Raw genomic sequence first — 23,625 nt, forward strand, 5'->3', positions numbered from 1 at the left:
AAACGTCCTTAATATATACATGTATTGGGATTTACACTTAACACCTCAAATGTGTATAATTTGTTAAATAAAGTGACGTAGACACTTTTGACCAAGTTCTAATGTATCATTTTCACATGTTAGCCCTCGAGAAAGAACAGCCGGATCTAGCTGTGCACATGATGTTGAGGTTCATCTAGGTTACATACTCCTACTTTATTGAGATAACTCTCATTTAATCGTCCTGTTCCTACTTTGCCATAAGTACATATTTGCATATGCAAATGAAATGCTAATAATAAGTCGCAGTGTCGATAGTAGATACTGGCATTTTGAAGCTTTTCTCACCGCCTTGAATGGTTAACTTTGGCGGTCTATGACGACAACAACCACTTTCGGTATGAGTTTTCCGTTTACTATTAACTCACATTAATTAATAGTCCTAATGACTCAATTTAGTCATAATACATTTTCCGAATACTAAATATTGCACGCTGATAGCACGTTACATTCGTATAACAGTTGCGTGCATCTCTGACACAGAGACGTTTGATTGAACTAAATATAGTATGGTTTATACATTATTGAAACAGAACTTCGTACAGTAAAACACTTCAAACATTTATTTGACTTTAACCTTAATTCATATCAGTGTCTTACTCACATTTAAGATTAATTGTGTGTAGACAACTCAGAGCTCGTTAAAAATTACTTGTTTTTTTTTATAAATAATATTCGATTCGACTTAGAAAGTGATGGATTTCATACACAAACCTTCTCTAGACACTCATTGCTTGTGACGCAATACATATGAATTTCGTCAATCTCGTCCAATTAATACCAATCAGTACATGAAATAGATTATATATCTGTTTCATCTATTTAAAAATTGACAATCTCTAGGAACGAAACATAACTGTGATATATAAAGAAAATCAACCATAAGGTATGCTAATTATTTCCGAGTCTATTACTTTTTAATTTCGTCTATGACGCATCATTTCATTACACAAACCAACGTTTAATAATTATTTGAAATAAAATAACGTAATGTGGTGAATTTATATACGTTAATTGTTAACGCAGTAGGTTAAATATACAATCATTATTTGAGTCGGTTGTGTTTATCAATAATACATATGTTGTTGATTTGTATTGAAAGGAGATATTTATTATGACATATTCATGGTAGATGCCATTGATTCCGAATGAAAAGACTTGTCGTCAGTCATTTTCATTGAGATTCTCCTTATATCGTGGAACACGTGCATTAATCTTGTTTTTAAATGACATGTATGGTTACGTGATGACCGTGAAAAGGTATTCTTGGCAATTAATAACATTCTTAGAATATGCTTTATATATAGAATGGTCGATACATGCATACACCGCAGTTTACTATAATGAAAATATCACGAGAAGGAAGAATTTTATGTTAAATTGAGCTTTGCAATAGATCAGCGAATAATCCGTAACAAGTCATTCTCATTATTCTGGTCGAGCGTGTTTGCCCACGCAATATTTTCACGAATGCCTGCTTGTTGTAGTTTTTATAATACACCTTTATGCAATACTTTATCAAAAGCTTTACTTATATCAAAAAAGATTACTCTGACCTCAAGGCGATTGTGTAGTGCTCTGCAAAAAGTATTATAAATATATGTAAGCTGATTAACAGTCGAATCACCAGGCAAGAAGCCAGATTGAGTAGGCGCAAAGAATGAATTATCTCGAAGAAAATTAAAAATGTGCTTATGCAATATCCTCTCAAAGAACTTCTCAATAGTATTTAGCAATGATATTGGTCGATAATTGGACGCTATCGCTGGATCACCCTTTTTAAAAATCGGACACACATTAGCAATTTTCCAACAAGAAGGCATTTTGTGAGTATTAAGACAAGAGTTAAAAAGATCACACAATGGGTAGCTTAATTGATGCATTGCTTCTTTGAGGATACGATTATCAATTCCATCAGGACCAGATACTTTGCCTAACTTAAGACATTTGATTGAGTCAGTTACTTATTCCTGTGTTATATGAATATTCTGAAGAGTGTTAGCGTTTGAATTGTTGATTATTGGAAGTTCGTGATTGCTTTCGTCAATTGAACATTGGTTTGCAAAATACCTGTTTAGCATATCGTCTTTACAGGAGTCATTTGCTACAAAGATACCTAATTGTTCGTCGAAACAGAGGTGGAATTGAAGTGTTTTTGTTAGTAGGAATAAATGTTCGAAGTGTTTTCCACCAGTCTTTTGCGCAAAGGTCAGATGACTTCAGTTTCCGTGCAATATTGATAAAATATTCATTTTTAAGTTACGTAGAAGTAAAACGACATTCCTGACACGACGGAAATTTAACCAATGCATATCGCTATTTAATTGCTTGGCCTTTCTGTATAGACGCTTTCGTTGTCGATTGTTTTTCTTTATAATATTATTTAGCCAGGGGAGATCACGAGAACGTATACATACATTTTTGTTAGGAATACATGAGCCAGCAATTTGTAAAATTGTCTTGGTAATATTTTCTGCATAAATATCAACAGTTTCGCATTTAAGAAGACCCCAATTAGTATCATTCATTAGTTGTCGAAGTTTGAAAAAATCACCAATGTCGTAACGCCAGATATGTCGATAGAACGTTTTACGTAAAGGTTTTATGAATTTTAATATAACAAAAACAGGGCAGTGTTACCAAATAGTTTGGTCTAAAAGTGGTTCACCTGTTCCAGAAAGTAATACGGTATTCGGATTACTTACAAAGATAAGATCAATTATGGAAGGTAAGTGTTCAGTATAGTGTGTTGGCTCATTTATTAGTTGCGATAAGTCATATTGTAGACATAATTCGTTAATTGTTCGTGCTGATAATTCGGCGATAGTATTTATATTAAAATCACCTGTAATAATGATATCATTTATGTGTGTGTCTCTGGCTAGTCCTATATAATTTTCAATAGAATGCATATACGATCTATCCGCACTAGGCGGTCTATACAACAAGCCAAACAGAACGTATTTATGTTTCGATGGGAACACTTCAATCCATAAAGACTCAACGTTATTTAATTCGAGATCGTGTCTTCGTTTGAAAGCAATATTTTCATTAACGTATATAGCAACGCCCCCATAAGAGTCTAGGCGATCCTTGCGAATTGGCTGGTGGAAGCCTTCGAAAAGAAGATCAGTAGATGGAATAGAACTATTTAACCATGTTTCAGTAAAACCAATTATATCAAAATCACGTAGCCCTGTATACAGAACATCTATTTTTTGCATCAGACTTTGAATATTATAATGAATAAAACTTAAGTGGTGTGTTGTAGAGGCATCGGAAGTGGATAAGGAATTATTTGCATTTGTGTTATAAGATGTCTCAGACACGGTAGGCCCTGGGTTTGGATGTATATCATCCGAGCGTAATAAAACTAAAGACATCCAGCAGCATGTTAAACCAAACAGGAAACATTGTAAGACAGTTTTGAGAAAGATAATATCAGTATGTATATTTTTCCTATCGGGAAACGCTTACGTGGGTGTTCATTACTTCGTGATATATTTATAGACTGGTAGACACTACTTTGTAATGAAAAGAGACTAACAACACTTAACCATAATTGGCATGCATATACAACGTGTATGAGAATTGGAAAAATAGCTGGTGGTCGATACGCATTCATGACAACGTTTTCTGGTCTCTGTTTAAGGTACAACATAATGATATGTTCCAATGAAGACGAGGTGAGCCAGAAACGCTGACATGATACGTTTAATGCATTTGATCATACGAACATATTGCAAGGCTGATATTTACATTGGATGACGTCTTTTGCTACAGAACTGCTTCAAATCGGACGTTGAGATAAGAGAGAGTATAGGAAAAAGAAAGACAAAGAGGACGATGCTAAAGGAGGATAAAATGTTAGGTAACATTTTAATAATATGTTAGGTTATGTTGGGTGTGTAGATCATACTATGAAACAAAAAAACTAGAAAAATCAGTTAAACCGTTCGATTATAAATAAATCACCCTTGGAGAAAAGGAAAATAGTGGTTGTAAATGATTAAAGTGGGCATCTGTGTAACGATGATAATGTACGTAATTATAAATAATACATCCTTGAAGAAAAAAGAAATAGTGATTGAAAATGATTTAAGTGAGCATCTGTGTAAGGATGATAATGTACGTAAAAGTACACACTTACATATATAAAAAAATGTGAAAGCATTTAACGAAAACAGTAGCATATAAATAAAGAAAGCATCAATATTAGCTGATTTGCAAGGCAGCATAAACTTTGGTCGAATCTGTTCGAAAGAGCGAACTTATATGCATAAGAATGTGTAAGCCATTAGCGAATAGCGGCGATATATGTATGGAAAACACAGCAATATAAGGTGATATACATTACATCAAAAACTATGATGCTATCTGCTCAGACGAGCACACCTATATGCATGGGAATGTGAAAGCATTTAACGAATTGCAGAAATATATGTATGCAAAAAACACAGCAAAATTAAGTGATATACATTACATCAGAAAGTATGATGCCATCTGCTCAAACGAAAAAAACACATAACCCCTCTAGTTTGGTATTGAATAGATTGTGCATTGTGTATTACACTTTACTCGAGAAATTTAAATAAGATAAAGTAGCACTTGCGCACTTTGTGGCGTTTTTAGATATACAATTGGACTAATAGTTAAATTAACAATAGATTTAGACCAAAGACATGTTCAGCTCTTTTTGTTACATTGTATTGTTGAAATATCACGTGTTCACAAGTGGATGCACCACACACGCACACTTACACATATAGTACAAGTTAACATCAACTAAGATGCATAACTGCTTAAATTGTACTGGAAGAAAAAAGGTAAACTATAAAGAGGCTGTTAATAGGAAAGCGAAAACTTAGAGTCACAAAGTGTAATTACTCATTTTCCGACAAATCAACATAATTGATCAAGAGACATTACTTTTTTCACAATTTACAATATGAGTTACCAATTACTAAAGTCGCAAGGCACAACTAGTGCGCAATGGCATACTACTTTAGAACAACTTTAGTTTACATCAATTAGCACGCAACACTGCATAAATTGTATTGGAAGTCAGACATATTGTTTTACAATTTACACAGACAAGATCAGTTATCAAATACTAAGCCTCAAGTCACACCGAGTGCGTAATGGCATACTACTTTAGAACAACTCAGTTTACAGCAATCAGGATGCAGCACTGCGTAAATTGTATTGGAATTCAGACACAAAATGAGTACAAACTAAAAAAGACTGTTAACAAAAAAGTGAAAAGTTAGAGCCCCAAAGTGCAGTTTACACATTTTCTGACATATCAATATAATCGATCGAGAGACGTTTCCTTTTTACTATTTATACAGACAATATGAGTTATCAATTACTTAAGCCTTAAGTCACAACTAGTGCGTAACGACATACTACTTTAGAACAACTTAGTTTACATCAATTAGAATGCAACACTGTGTAAATTGTATTGGAATTCAGACATAAAACAGTACAATATAGACATACTGTTAATATAAGATCGATAAGTTAGAGCTCCAAAGTGTAGTTTACACATTTTTTGACATATCAATATAATCGATCAAGAGACTTTTTTCGCAATTGACACATACAATATGAGTTTTCAATTATTATGACCTCAAGACGCAACTAGTGCGTAATGACATACTACTTTAGAACAACGTAAATGATTTGTCTATGTTCTCAGTTATAATGTCAAAAAAATGGCAATTTTTTCTATGACAACACCATATACAGTTATTTCTGTACTTTAACGACTGAATGTCGAAACATATGGAATATACTGATGGAAAGTACAGTAGAAAGTGTTTCAAATTATAATAATTATATGAAATGAATTTAGCTTAAATACAGCTTTTTGCAATAATAATCATTTACAAACAATAGGGTTTTATAAGTATTTTAGATTTAATATAACATACAGCTGAAGGCAGTAAATAAATCGTTGTGATGTCCTGCAGAATTACGGGATTGACAGATTGAATCGGGCATTAAGAAAGACATGATAGTTAGTGTAAACCGTTACATTAATCCCGTGACATCCGTGCTTTTACATTGAACAAGTATTTTTCAGATGTAAACTGCACAAAAAAAGAATAGATCAGCTTTATTTATTTGTACTTGTCTAACTCGAATTCCGAGGCGATACGTTTGAGCTTCGACTCGCCGTTTTCCAACACCGGTATCAGAACAGTTCCATCGGCAGACCATGCGCTTTCAATTCGTTTGGCTTTTGCAAGCCCACGCGCGACAAATAATAACTGAGCATGCCACTGGATGAGGTCCTCATTTTTGAAAACACGAGCATGTTCCTTGTTCCTCTTGAGGTTCCGCCGTAGGGAATATAGCTTTTGCCTGGCTCGGTAGCTCACAAACTTTACTAGAATAGGGCGCGGTGGACGCCCTCCTGGCTTGCCGGTTCTGTGAGAACGGTCAATTTCGCCTATGAAGACATCAGCCCCCATTGACGTGCACAAGTTCATGACACTATCATCTGTGCTTTCATATGGTTTCGCACTTTCTGGGATGCCGAAGATACGCAGGCTATTGCGACGACTGTACTGTTCGCTGGCATCTAATGCGTCTTTAAGAGTGAGATAATCATTTTGAAGTTTTGTATTTTCGTGTTCGAGGCATTCTATGCGTTTGGATAAGCCGTCCACGACCCCGGTAATGATGATTTCAATCATGGTTTTCATTTGGACCGAAAGAGCATGATTAATGGCCTCTTGAACGGTCTGCTTTATGGCTCTCATGGCGTTGACGTCGAGTCCAACATTACCAACATTGTTATTTTCAGACATACTTTCAAAAGTGTAGTTCAAGTCAAAACTAGAATCGCTTGTGACTCGATTTTTCTTTTGCTCAACCTTGCCTTTTGGAGTTGACAACTCCGAACTAGTCCTCTTGGTTTTGGCAACATTTGAGGTGGAAGCAGTAAAGCTCATTATATTGGATGCACTTTCTTATTTGAACAGTTTAGAGCAGAAATCAGGTGTGCGTGACTGCTGTTTATAGTACACGTTACGCTCATTGAAGCGAGATCAGATATTGGGTTTATATATAGCTATGGATAGGTATGAAGCTATACAAAGTTCAAAAGTCAAATTATTGCTATAAATAGTTCAAAAACAAAGACAAAGACCTCCTCCTCACAATGTTCATAGCCGGTTTGCATACTTATGTCCACTGTAATAATATATTTACACTCACTATAGCATTCTAGGTAGCACACTGAATAAATCCACACCCAACAAATATTGATAAGATTCACATCATTTGAGAGAATTAGCAAAACATGAGACGATATAAACACATCCAATATGTCCGCCACCGGAAATCTACATTGTTTATGTTACATCGCATTTTTAAACAAACACGATCTTATTCAAACATGAACGAGTTGTCTGATTATTGTATCATTTATTATTGTTTTATTGTTTTATTAATAGAAACAACATTTTGACGTATGGAAAAAAAGAGCCTCACTGAATAAAGGGCTCTTAATCATCAATATGTACACTACTCAATTCTAAACAATACACACATCCGAATACTTTACATCATGACATTTTGGGACACACAATGACTATTTTGCATAGATGACCTTTAGCTTACAGGTTAATATAGAACCCACTTATTTACTTGGATTTGTTTGTTATACATGATGAAGGCGCACTATTTCACAGATCCCAGCGACAGGAAGTACAGCGTGAGGAACAATGATGATTGCAAATCATCCAATGTTGTGTACGCGGTCAACTGTCGTCGCTGTCGCAAGTTCGTGTATGTGGGAGAGACCGGCGGAACTCTGTACCAGCGACATCTATTGAATCTGTCGCGTATTCGCACACAGCACAGTGACCCGATAGCTGAACATTTCTACACAGACGGACACTCCATGGATGATTTTCAAATAATGGGACTAGAAAAACTCAGCGGGTCGGACGAGTACCGCAAAACCATGGAGCAATTGTGGAAGGCAAAATTAAGGACATACCGACCATATGGTATTAACGTACAGGACTTACATAGATATTTTCAAAAGTTCTATATATTCGTTCATGGTGAAACAACAAGCATGTTGGCATTCAAACAACGACCAATTAAAGCAACTTTACGAATAAATTATGCGTATGACGCATAATGAAGCTGCTTACATCGCTGATGGATGTTATAACAAGTACAATTCATACGTAAATGTCCCGCTGTGTGGTGCTGTTTAAGACTTTTCATTTAATAAATTCAACATACACGTGTTGATTGTGTTCGTACTCTAACCAAAACCGAACATATTTTTTGACTTTTATATTTAACAACATTAATTATCCTGGACCAAAAAATATATTGCAGATTGATTTGCAGACCTCAGTAATTGCTTCGGACCATTAATTATATTAACAAAACACAATTTCCACACAGTAAAAATCATCGACAGCCATCACGTAAGAACTTAATGAGACCATTTGTATTCACATTATTCACATCTTACTTATCGTTTTATGATGCGTACTTGCGTCTGTCTGTATTTGACGACGGAAAATTATTGGTAAACATACTGTTGTGATTGTGTCGCTCCTATTATGATATTAACAACCTTCTTGGAAACATAAATTATTCTTACTTGCTAAATCTGATAATCAAAGCAACTGCTGTTGCTGACATGTTAGATACTCAATAAACTGTTGGTACATGAAGAGGTGATAAAAGGTAAACGTCGAATATTGGGATCAATAATTGTTGTCGTATACCATACTATATTAGTGGTTATCATGAATCACTTCTTAAAGGTATATAACTTGAATATTATTTAAAATCCAACCGTTAAATAGCATTATACCATGCACATCAATGCAAAGGTAATATGCACTTTCGGGAACATTTTCTTTTTGTAAACATCATGCATTTATATCAATTAAAATAAGATGCGAACATGCTTATACACCTTCCAGTTAAATACGCTTTATAATGATGATACAATTCAGTGACTATTGCGTTTTACTTTCCTGATACAGGCTCACCCAAAGCATGTGGTTTATTTGAGATATTTTAAAAGTGAACGCCATCGATTGTAACTCATATGAATAAGTTGTCATTTGATTGTTGCGTACAAGAAAAACGTTAAACTAGCTAATCGATATATTAACATTTGAAGATTACGAATGCATACATACACGCGTTTACTGTTAAACTTTAGTCAAACAAAAGTTCAGTTCCATATGGAGCCTTATAACATGTGTTTTATTTCGTTCTACCATTTCACATCACCAATTCAACACACTCACTGAATCTTTAATGCGTTTGATATTATTTTTCTCAGGAAGATTAATATAAATAAGAGCTCTGTCATAATATTAATTTATCGAGCATTCACGAGATAAAAAATAAGTGCTCTATATTTCGTAACGTATGTCATATCCGTTCAGTATGCGCGCTGGTAAAAGCTTGTTTGACCGATGTTACCAACAATTATTAAGACGCAAACGAGCAAAATCTGATTGGAAACACAACACGTATGCTCTACCAGAAAGGACATTACATCACTTGTGATATGCTGACATAGATAATCACTGTTATTTGAAGGACCATTCCGCTTCCAACAATTTTTCGTCAAAAGTATGCATGCTAATAACCTCCAGAGATGATATCAGGAAAGAAATTATCACTAACATCAAGTATTCTTCATTATTCAGTTAAACGAAATCAATTTCGAAAACGTCACACACTCAGATCATCATTCGAGCATTGCGAATATTAATTGTACTATTATTAGACTGAGACACACACACTGTACTTATTCCCACGCTTTCATACAAGTTTAAACCTTCAGGGGCATGCTACTACATGTAATACCTTGTGGAAACTTGATTTAAATATTAAGTTATGTATTTTAAGTGTTTTATGTCAAGAACGTGTCGGTACCTTTAGATTGACAAACATAATTGATGGTATCAATCGTTAGATTCACTATCGATTTAAATATCAAATGTATAGCTTATTGCGTTATCTTTTCTGCAGGACTATTTATTTGAATTAGCTTTTACTGAGTTTTTCAGGAGAACGTTACTTTGGACAATCCTATCTTACAATGGGAAGGTAACAATTCGGTGTGTAACGGCGTATAATAACTCATTTCTGTGCATATTAATACATGTATTACTTGTATATTATGATAATTATACTATAACGATATGCATTTTGTTACAAAAACTTGACTTGAAGATGCGCTTCAGTGTTATACTAGTTTACAGGTTACAGTTTTTATTTGCGTTTGATTAAGACAAGTTAATTATTGAGGCATCTTATCAATTGTATATCGTCAAGAAAATAGTATGGTTATGTTTTGTAGTTTATTAAATCTTACTTGAAATTGAAAGTCAACCAATTTATTATTTCTTTCATTACCCTACAGCGGTATCATATCTGAGACAAGGCACACATTTAGAAAAAGGAACTATGTATACCCTAAGTGGTCTGTGCAATATATTTGCGACGTCGTATTATTGTAAAAGACTGGGCTTGGTGTGTGATAAAGTGCAGCGCATTCATTGTTAGAAGGAGATGTTGGATCAGATCAATCAGTTTTAAATCCAAATTCACCTGACTGTTCAACGGCGGTGACTACATCTTTATGGTAAATGTCGGAGTGCATATAGCTCGTTGTATTGAACAGGTACGATGTTATTTATGTTTGATACTCGCAGTGGTCTGTGCAATATATTTGCGACGTCGTATTATTATAAAAGACTGGGCTTGGTGTGTGATAAATTGCAGCGCATTCATGTCTAAAATAAATACCAGTCGCATGCAATTATTATCGCAATTTATTTACCTAATGGATTTGTAAGTGTAATTTTCAACTATGCAAACTTGTAAATTTAGTACCTTGACGGATAACGCTCTCCCATCGGTATGAAATAAAGCTGTCGTTAAACAGATAAGACAAACAATCTTTAAACAAACATGTATTTTGCGGAAATCATGATTTCGAAAGTAAGGCTTGACAATTAACGTTTCTATATAATCCAATTGAAAACAGGTTTTAATTAGCTAAATAAAACATTATTCTGGCAGTACTGTACCTGTCATTCATACCCGCAAGGGGAGTTAGACAGTATAGATAGATAGGTGTGTGGACTTCTTAACGCGTTACAGTTTTTGGTTTAGGAAACTCAGTTATTTTATTGTTTAACAAAAAACAAAGTTTGTTGATTATAACCACGTTATTGTATAGGTTAAAATTGAAATAAAATTGAAAAATCCGCATAGTAAAAACATTTCCGTAGTAATCATAGTCATTTACTTTGTGTTTTTTTCTTACAACATTCACAGTATTACAAATGCGCAAGCGCTTTCGCTGTCAACATACTTAGCCCACGTACATATTTACAAGATACTTTTGAATAATACATATATGTAATTCAAGTATATTGTTAACTCCGCACAACTTCATATACTTATTTAAATGCTGATTTATTGTTTCTGAAACTATCGATTCAGTTTTCATTTTGAATTCCGTATAGGTATAGCCATGCGAATTTTTTCATTCCCCAAATTCTTTAAATCATACATTTTGCTAACATCGTGTATATTGGGTTTATATCCTACCAAATACAAACAGACTCGAAACAGATTAAAACAGCAATCTTAATTGGGGGGGGGGGGGCACATATACAGTTATATCGTGTATTTACATACTAGTATTCAGAGCACAACAAATGATATTGTTTGCGCATCTTGGTTTGCAAGAACTTAAGTTTTCCAATACAATTGGTGACAATAACCATTGTTATGTGTCCAATTTGCGTAAAGGCTCATTAACGATCATGCGTAGTGCTCATTGGCTTTAATGTCACATCAACGTTTAACTTGACTGTGAGAATCCGGAAATTGCAGAAATTGTTATTTTCGAAATCACCGATACGACAAACGGTGAATACGAAAAATATTTGGCAAATTAAAAAAGCGCAAACAAAAACTAACCCAACTTAAGCCAAATATGTTAAAGCAGGCCACCAAAATTGAGGGCTGCCTGGTTAACGAAGTAATTGAAACACGCGCTTTTCATTCAGACGACGTAGTTTACATTGCCAATACGGCGAATGTGGATTTGGTAAGCTGACATATTACCGGTCAGGTTGGATATATTCCGGCCATTCCGGTTTACCTCCAGAGCAAAAAACATAACGAATGCATTTATATTAAGTAAATGCGACATAATATTAAACAACACTAAATATTTCATGTATAATGAGTCAATAAAACCATGATGTTGTCACTTTTCGTTAGAAGCTATGTGAAACTGTATCCAAAATAGATTAATTTCAACCAAATACATGTATAATGATTCATTACGAATGTGTTATTAACTCAAAACATGGAACAATTATAACAGAATCTCATGGTTTTATTTGCAATATGTAAATTATGCCATTTTAAGACACATACGCCTTTTGGTATCCTTCAACCACTCTATGTTAACACATTTGCGAAAACGTTATGCCAATATCTTATACTTAAGTAAATAATTTGGTCTCCTCATAGGGACCGGGAGGTAAAAGGTTTTATATATTTACAATTTCGGGGGGTATAAAGATCTCCACGATAGACACCAAGTACCGGTTGTCACCAGGAAATCGACGTGGTAGAGTTTCAAAACGCCTATGCTTTCAAATCAATCGATAACAAATAAATAGTTTTTTCACATAATTAAAACAGTAGTTGAGGATTAATTGTATGCATACCAAAGTAATTGGCTATGCTGCTTACTTTTATATATGGTATTATAAACGAATCCTTTATGGATGTTCGCACTTAAATCTCACAAGAAAAAAATCACCATTTGCAGGAAATACATTGACTGTCTGAATGAATCTAAAGTGACCATACGTCAAACACCAAAGAAATAATTACTAATGGACCTTTGGATAATTATTCATAGTTTATAATCGGGTATTGTATAATTAAATGTCAAGGCAGGGAAGTTGCATGATTTATCAAACTAACGACAATAGTGTTTATACTATTAAAATGTTTATTTAGATTATGATTAATTATTTAAATTTTAGTAATGTCTGACAAATACATGGGTATATTTTGTAGACCGTGTGAATTAAGGCAGTCAAATGCGTTTTTGAATGTATATTATAATAAATTATTTCAAACAAAAGCACAAACATGTTTACATATGGAATACATACATGCAGGTGGCGTTGGTTTTATGAAATGTTCATAACAATGTATTTGAATATAACATCATGTTTATTTCAGTTGGGTCATATGATGAAGCAAAGATCAAAATTATGAGTTAAAGCAAACGAAAGCGATTGGTTGATATTCGATAGTGGTTGCCTTCAAGTCGCCTACGTTACTACGTAAATTGCAGTATAAAATCTAAATCTCTGTTCTACGAATTCAAATAGATGGTTAAATTAGAGATTGCTTCAATTGCTTACACATTATGTTCAAGAATATGTACAAAATAGAATGGATAACACTCAGTAATTTACCAGTCGCCAACTGTCAATCAAATAAAACGATCAGTCAATGAGATCGCGAGTTTTCACACACTCCACAGCAACGCTTATCTGGCCGCCATATTGTCCGACAAACAAACTGTGTCGTACAATTGGAATGGACGTAATTTTTAAGAGTTTACACAGATTTTATACCAAATGCCTGATCATTACTGTTTGATCGTAATTCAAAATTGTTGGTGCTATACATCCTTTATAAAAGGTCATTAGTTTACCTTTATTTCTTGTACACATGAATGAGTAATGAGAAAACAAACACAATAAATAGTTTGACCACAACAGTTGTGTGTTCTATAAAACGTGTTAAACAGTTTGCTGCACACTATTATTAAGCAGTTTGGGTAACGTAATAATTGCCACACTTGCTTAATAATAATCTCAGCGTAATTGTCGATAATTAATAAATGACAGTATGTTGCGCGGATATCAGAATGAAGGAACTTTAAGGCATTGTTTGGTACTGTACACAATAAAAGAAAACTATTAGATTACTTGAATAATTTCCAGTTATATATTTATTTTATGTGGACATAAAGAAGGGAAATCATTATAACTTAAATATTGTTTTAACTTAAGTAATAACAACAAAAAGGTGATTTCAACGCGGCTTAGCAAGCTTTAGCGACTTCAGGTGTAAAATGTACGGCTTATAATACAACAATAACATTTCTAATACAACATGTATTCATACGGCGAAAAATATTTAATTGCAATTAACATATAAGGTCCATCTTGTAATAAATAAATAAATGCATAATATGCTTAATGTATTTCATTCGAATGTTCGTAAACAGCACCGTAATACCAACATTTCATTTTTCGATAAGGAAATGTAACAGGTTCGCATGAAACATGAAATAAAATGCAAATCAGACTATCTGTTAATGAAAACACGAAATTAGGCCTATATTGAATTATGGTTAAATCAAAATTAAATTTATATCTAAATAAAAATAATCGGTGTCTTTTTAAAAATAACACAATAAAACAAAGATCTAAACATTTTTAATAAACAAAATAACATTATTATACAGATGTGTCATTTGCAATTAATAAAAATATTTTCGAAGACAATAATTATATATGAATAGCCACCGGATTCACTGTAAGGCTGTTGTATACAAGTTCAAAATCAATATGAAATAACAAATTTCAACGGATTTTTATTCAACTCCCTATAATATGTATATGGAACGTTTTTGATAGTCAGTATGTCGTAACTCATTTTTTTTATCACGCCATTTCCTTGTAAAGCATTTAAGATTGTATTAAAGTTTTACAAAGCAGTTTAGTTTTGTGTGCGGCTTTAACAATTTATATCGTAGAAAATAGCATGATAAATCGTTACAAATATAGTATTTGACACGCCTAATCCGCTATCATTGCGATCACCTTGTCGGAGTTTTCTAATCACTAGACCACGTGACTCTGTGGGCGGAGCGATCGATGATTTGGCGACTGGTCAATTGTTATATGGAGGCTAATTCTTATCTGCGAGTATCAAAGATAAATTACATCGTACCTGTTCAATACAACGAGCTATATGCACTCCGACATTTACCATAAAGCTGTAGTCACCGCCGTTGAACAGTCAGGTGAATTGGGATTTAAAACTGATTGATCTGATCAAACATCTCCTTCTAACAATGCATAAACATTGCAATGAAATGCATCTCAAAGCAAAGTGATTCAATATACAACGCAATCGAATATAATAATATGTTTGTAAAAAATTACTTTTGAATGATTGAGGTACACCAGTGAAATAGTAATGCAAGGTTTTCATGAATGATGACATAAATATAAGATCAAAATTCAGCTTAAACCCTTCTTTTTAAAAAGATGACAGAACGAGCCATCATGTTTTATATATCTCAGATCTAAGTACTGCATCCATCAAATACTAGGTATAATATGTGTGTGTATACTTCTAAGTCTCATTGTTCGTATTTGCGTGCTTGCTACACCGTGTTTTAAAATCTAAAGAACTTATTGCAGGTTATTGGCACCGCTAAGTAATTAAGTTGAAGTCTGATATCACTCCATCTAGCATAAATATCCATCCAAAGCCGGAACACACAGTGAAAAGTGAGACATTGCTTTTCAATTAACATATATCAGGCTGCAGCTGTCAAATAGTTGCGTACAAACACATATGTCTTTTTTGCACTCCGTTTTGTAGGAAATATATGATAATGGTCTTGGAGACCTCACTGAAATGTGATAATACATATGACGTCAACGCCATGTATAAATGGTTAGTAATAAATCAAACTCAATATATTACATTTGATCCATTTATATCTCTACAAGAAATGACCCGCGTGTTTTCTTAAAAAAATGATTCGTTAACATAGTTGACAATACTCGCAGTAACAATTAGTAATACACTTTAATGTAAATTACCTTTTATGACATTATTCAACTGCAGACACATTTGTCTGAAGGAAAGTGTTGTAAAGAAATGTTGCAGTATAAATACCGTGTACAAATTATTACGATGCTTTGGATATAAAATAGCTCTTGCATGTGTTTCCTATTCATGTACCTATATGTAACATTACAGAAAAAGTTTCATGCGAAAAGTTTTAACGAATAATCTGTCGTAAATTATTTGAGGATTCTAACATGTGCGCATAAGAAATGTGTCGAATTTTTATTAAGTATTCTTTTTCATATTTAATTGCATAAATATTTCAACAAAATGCTACAATCTGCACACCAAACTTCACGTGTGTTTTATATGTCTGAATATTCGTTCTCTGACCAGAAAGGATTGCACACATTGGTTAAACATCCCACTACACTTAAACTAAAAATACAAATATAAATGTGTTAAATACATGCACTGATATTTTATGTAGGAATATGATATAAAGAGAATACTAGGTTAGCGTTGAATACAGAGAAGTTTATGTTGCGAGGCTTAGAACGCCGGGAGCGCGAGCCTTGGCGAGCGCTTTCCGTGTTCTCGCTGAGCAGCATAAACTTCTCTGTATTCAAAGCTAATCCTAGTATTATATTTATCCCATTTGATTTTTTTCAACCAGTCATTTAACATAAAGAAATCTAATAACCTTAAAAATAATTTTAATTCATTCTTAAAAGCGCTAACGAATGTAACAATGCGTAGTGAAATAGAATTTCTTCTGGTTCGCAAAATAGTCTTAAACAATTGCACACAAAGACTGTAAAACGAGAAAAAATATCACCATTTGCCTCGATTCAATTTTACGCAGCATGCAAATTGTAACACATTACGACCACGAAAAGAAGATTTTACTTAAATATAATTCATTTTAATTTACAAAAGAAAATGATCAAAATCAAATATGGCGGCCATTTCTCCTGACAAAATGATGCCGATGTCAGCATACATGTACATGTAGATTTACACAAAAAGTCGTTCTAAACATATATTATCAAAAAACTATACTAGCCTTACTTTTGCATGGACGCTGCAGATTTTGATGGCGTCTAGATCTAGCCTTTAAATCCTGTAGATTGTGAACCAACAAAAGATAATCCGTCATAATTCTATTAGACGTTGAAACATTTGTTGTAGACGGGTTATTCTTACTGAATAGACTTTCTTTGATAAAATAACAAAGATAAAGTTTATTCATCAAAGAAAATACCCTTACGTTTACTTACATCCAAAAGCATACCACTTCGAGTAGACTACTGAACCAAAATACACACCCATCAATATGTTCTACACACACATTTTCACATCCATATAGGCACGCATATTCTCATGATTCTGAAAATCAATAGCACGAATAAGCTAGATCTACAAGTAGATCTAAATCCTTCGTCTCACCGGTTCCACCCGAGGTAAGTAGTCCATAGAATATGCACTTTTTCATAATTACATCCAGGATGAATTCACAAGAGAAAAAAAATGCGCGTCTTCAATGTTGTATTCTCAGACATCGCATACAAGTTTCGTGTACACCAAAAGATGACATCACATATTTTTGGACAATGACGCAATAAGCATGTCATTTTATGACGCCATCAATCAGCTGATTAATTATACGGATGGCGAAAAATGATGTCCCTTGGTTAGATATAAATGTTAAAGGTCGTATAATTTTATAGCTAACGTTTACTCGACTCTAGATATTTGTTATGAAAAATCATTCAGTGATATAATAAAAAGTAATCCGTGCACGCGAAAGGTATATTCAACAAAATGGGATACAGGCTAGTTTGTTTCGTGAGGTGTTATACCGTCAATGTCGGTATAGAAATGGAATAAATGTTTCATATATATCAACACATATTTCACAAACGGATGGTATTTTAAATAACAAAAAGTATATAATAATAAACACACGAATATCCTAATGATATCAATGCGTGAAGCAATATTTTCCTTTGAAAACAGTATATTGAACCGGCGGTCCTTACATTAAAGATTATTATGAAGATTTCCCGCTGTGAAGATTGAACATAAACATTTGTTTGTGTAGGCAAACATTTTCAAAGTGTTCTGACGTTTTAAGTTGTTTTACTATAACAATCGATGCGACCTTATTTTGGGTGTTATAACTAATAAGCAGGATAGTTTATAATTGTATCAATTGATCAGATACCTCCACATTAAGTTTGGGATACATATTGGGTGCGCGTAACATGCGCACACTGAACATTTTTCTTTATAACAATTAGTTGGTCTGAGTGGTTTTACCCATTATTGATGTTTGTAAAACAAGTATTGTATAATATGCGAACGACTTAAAGATTGCTTACATCACGTTAATTCTTGTATTATTCACAAACGTGTTCACTGTATATATGTTGACCATGTACCGGAACGACATTTGTTATAACTGCAACACATACGCACAAAATGGATATATCGCGTACAATGTTTAAATAGACTGATACCCTCAAATCAACCATGATCAGCTTAAAAAATATACAGTGCAGACACAATGTGCTAAGATAAATCGAGGTAATTTACTTTTTTAAGTAAAACAAAACTAGTTTCGGTTAGTGTTAATCTTGTTAATGTGCATCGTGACCTACGTAGTAAAACATTAATACCTCAAACGCAAATCACGCTGCGCAGTAATTATATCAAAGAGCCATTAAATAAATCTACATTCAAAAACCTTTTTAAGATTGATAATTTTGCAGTTGTATACACTGTATTCTGGAACCCTGCTGTGGTGATATCTATCTAATAATCTCGATACAAAGGGCGACTGGCAAATGTAATGAAGAAATAGCTTTTCTGCCAAAATCTCTAATTGCTTTTAAATGAAGATTGTGTTTGTCGAATTTACAAATTTGGTTTTAAGCAAATGTTAAGACTATACTTAGTATGACATAACAAAATAAACACAACTATTACGAACAATAAAAGCAAATCTTCTACAACTCTTATAGTAAGAATACTAATTATTATTAAAATCAGTATTATAATAACAAAAAAGTATTATTTAATTATGTATTGTAATTAGCATTTATCATTATCTTTTGTATTATTATTATTATTATTATTATTACTATTATTAATATTATTATTATTATTATTATTATAATTATAATTTATATTATTAATATTATTATTATTATTATTATTATTATTATTATTATTATTAGTAGTAGTAGTAGTAGTAGTAGTAGTAGTAGTAGTAGTAGTAGTAGTAGTAGTTGTAGTAGTAGTAGTAGTAGTAGAAGTAGTAGTAGTAGTAGTTGTAGTAGTAGTAGTAGTAGTAGTAGTAGTAGTAGTAGTAGTAGTAGTAGTAGTAGTTGTAGTAGTAGTAGTAGTACAAGTAGTAGTAGTAGTAGTAGTAGTAGTAGTAGTAGTAGAAGTAGTAGTAGTAGTAGTAGTAGTAGTAGTAGTTGTAGTAGTAGTAGTAGTAGTAGTAGTAGTAGTAGTAGTAGTAGTAGTAGTAGTAGTAGTAGTAGTAGTAGTAGTAGTAGTAGTAGTAGTAGTAGTAGTAGTAGTAGTAGTAGTAGTAGAAGTAGTAGTAGTAGTAGTAGTAGTAGTAGTAGTAGTAGTAGTAGCAGTAGCAGTAGTAGTAGTAGTAGTAGTAGTAGTAGTAGTTGTAGTAGTAGTAGTAGTAGTAGTAGTAGTAGTAGTAGTAGTAGTAGTAGTAGTAGTAGTAGTAGTAGTAGTAGTAGTAGTAACAGTAGTATTAGTAGTATAATTAATATTATTACGCATGCTTATACTTTTACTGATATATTTACAGTACAAAAACTAATCCTTACTGTCTTATACTAATGCTTAAATTAATACTAAAATTAATACTAATCTTACTACTAACACCAATATTACTAATAATACTAATACTTAATACAATATAATTAAACTTACACTAATATGTATTCTAATAATAATTATTAAACTAATAAATACAGGGTATCTCAATATAATACGTAAATGAAATACAATGTACGTCATTATTTTAATCATTCACTGCCATTTGTAAGTCTCATGAGGGTCACTTTTATGATAAGAAATTTTCGTTGTGCCAATACGCTGTGTATACGTTCAAATATGCTGATTGGAATACCACCTTGGGAGAGGATCCTTCAAATATGCCTTTTAATAGAGTAATCCAGTCCATTTAGGAAAGCATGGACGCACCATTGTTATTTAACGGACCCGCGTGGGTTTATTAAATTATATTCTTTTACACTAGAAGTCCAAGTTTAATTGTTTTTGTGCGAATCGTTAGCTTTTTAAAAATTCGTAAAGACGAAAACGACGGATGTACATTCATTTTTTTGGAATTACGCATTACGTACATGTATTTGTATTGTCCCTAAGCCTTTAAATCGAGTTAGATTCCTCTTTTAATATAGGCTTATGACTTGGTGAAGCAATACGTTACAAATCTATGTTGTATGTTTGTTGTAAAATGAAATAAAAGTTTGATATAACTTTAATATAACACTTAAGTTTAATTATAACTATTTACTATTAATAATTATAGTAAAACACAGTTTCGCAGCCAATTACTAAAATGTATGCTATTTAGTAACGTTGTAGGTAAATTAAATGTAATTATCCCTCTTAATGTTTCCGAACAAATGTAGCCATAAACTTTTCAAAACGAAGACACTTCCTTTTGCACATTGATTGTATATTTCCTGTACGTTATAAATGTGTTTTTTTCCATTTTCATTTTAAGGTTCTGACGCACGTGAGTTTATTTCAAATAAGTTAGCCAGTATTGCTGCGATACTGCGATAATGAATTTCGAATACTTATAATAAATAAATAAGGTTGCATGAAAGAACAATATACTTTTATGTCAAGTTTATGTATCAACGTTTATAATCCATTAATGCTAAGAATTATGTGATGCATTTTTTTCTGATTTCGCAAAACACACACGATATTTTGGATAAAGGTAGAATTGGGGATATATGGTTAACTATAAAATATTTTTAATGGGCTGTTCAAATGCTATTGCGAAAGAAGATCAGCGTTTTACGAGTTAGTTACTTCTAATGAAAATACAATCGGTTAAAATCGGAATTCAATTTGCTCGTACATAACACGAGACTTTGACCAAATCACTTGTTCATTCATATATATATCTTTTTTTGTTTAGGTTTAACCTTACAATATAAATAAAACTGATTTTTAAGTAAATTCTCATGAAAATCTACAATATTTATTAATCGTTATAAATAATTATGATTTAAACATATCATGTAAACAAAATCAAGCGTTGTAATAGTCCATTAATCATTGAAATATAGTGCAACGCATTCCCTTATATTATTTACCGATACCGATCCTAGTTACATAGAACATTGACATGATGTTTTCAAACTTAGCATGTACCATACAGCTGCAAATCAAAGTGGTCTCGGTGATTTCCAAATGCATCTGCTTCCTACTTCTTATGCGTTGAATTCCAATAACACTCCGAGAGACCTAATACAATATGCATCAAACTGGCAAAAAAAAAGCAGCAACATTTAAACTGATCGCATTTAAATTGTATCATATAACCTTGGGGATATAGCATTATATGTGTATTATCGAATGTCTTGTTTCGTAATTAACGTATGTTGTCTTTGCGAACAATACATTTTCAGACAAAGCTAGAACATCAATACAAATACAATTGATGATAAACAACTCAAGTTTTCATAAATAATAGCATAACAATTAATACAAACATCAATATAATATTGATGATATGTTTATACATTCAAACTAACCATATAATCCTTTTATTGTATTTTTGATATGGACAATTTGATTATATTTAATAATACGCTCAAAGATACAAAGAGTAACCGACAAGAAATGTATGTTAACGACAGGATTTAGTTACCGAAGGTCCTGTACTTCACGCACATTTATATCAAAACGATTACCATCATAAGCACACATACCAAAAAATATATCTAGATATAAATATTGAGAATGCATCCCAATAAAGCAACTACATAAAGCGTATTATACAGAGTAGTTTGCGTGTGTGTGTAAAAAGCTCCTCTTCTCTACAAGGCGTAATTGTATATGTATATGTGTTGAAATGTATATGTTTAATGATCTTAACAAGAATATGAGATTTCAGACCAAGAATACTATGAAAATTCGTTACTTTGAGGTATTGATATATTGAGAATAGTTATAGCCATTAATCAGCGAGATACGCATACTTCAGTTATATCAGTTAGCCTAAAGATTATTGTTCAACTTCAAGTTTGGCTCAGAACGCATTTAATATGCGTGTTTCTTTCTAATTGCTATATTTAAAGTGGTATTGTGTTAATATGCATCTTTATCTGAAAACAGGTTCTCAAACCAAAGCAGCTGTTTATGTTAGTAACTCTTTTTTAAGTTCTTATAGTTCAAGCAATTGGCATTCAACACCGAAACGTTAACCGCGTAAACTATTCTTTGCATGTTATGGATCAGATGTCACTGACATTAAAACTTTCAAGAAAAATGCACCGATCTGGTGTGGACATATTTAGATATTTGATCAGCAATTTGCTTTTATAAAGACAGCGATTTATTGTTGGGAAAAAATACAAAGAAAGATAACAAATGTATTGCTTGCTTGAATTAAAAACATTGGTAAGGATAAATATAATGTCATCCCTTTTTATGTTTGATATGCGAATGAACGACTTTAGATAAATATTTGACGACACATGTTTAAATTGCTCTAGGATCACATATCACACTCTGGTTAAAAACAAATTAGGAATTGGCGTTAAGCGATTCTATTTCAGTTGTCATTTATGTACTGCTAATGGTTAAATTAATATTCTATGAAGCATCTACTTTAAACAAATAGTTTTACAACGCTAGTTATACGTGTTATACTAAAATTTAAAAGGTTTGATTTTAAACTTTCTTAACCATGGTTGTAACGCACATTATAAACCGTTGTATCACAGTAGGGAATATTTTACTTCCTCGAAGTCATACTGTGTTTTTCATTATCGAAGCGTGTCATGATGAGGTTTCTCTTCTACAAAACGCTATTGCTAGTGGCAGTGAAAGTTTAATAAATTATAAGAGCACAATTCCTATCAGTAACACAATATTTAACCTGCAAAATGCGAACTCATTTAGATTTTGCTTTCAACTGTTCATTGAAATCATTAGAATCAGCAACACTGATGTAGTGTAAGTCATACGTGTTGTTGAATACGTTAAGTATTTATTTTGCAACCACATCACTTGTATGTAATGGCTGCTTAAATTAAAATAGTTTTGAAAGACTATTCTTGATATTTATGATATGTACTGCTCCTTCTGGAAAAGCTGTATGAACCCTTGACAAGGTAATATTCTTTCGGTTATTCAGTTGTATAAAAGAATGTATGAAACGTTGATGTCTTTGTTACAACATCTTGGAAAATACAATGGTTTCTCGCATCAATATTTATTCAAAAGAAACATTTTAAACACATTCTCATAAACCGCAGTTGAAGAATGCGTTGCTTAAAAGAGAACATAACATGGATATAACAAGAATAATCACCAATAAGGTTCACATCAAATAAGCTACTAGCTCTAGTGTAAGAAGATTCA

This window comes from Dreissena polymorpha, chromosome 11, assembly GCF_020536995.1.
Source record: "Dreissena polymorpha isolate Duluth1 chromosome 11, UMN_Dpol_1.0, whole genome shotgun sequence".
NCBI classification, from domain to species: Eukaryota; Metazoa; Mollusca; class Bivalvia; order Myida; family Dreissenidae; genus Dreissena; species Dreissena polymorpha.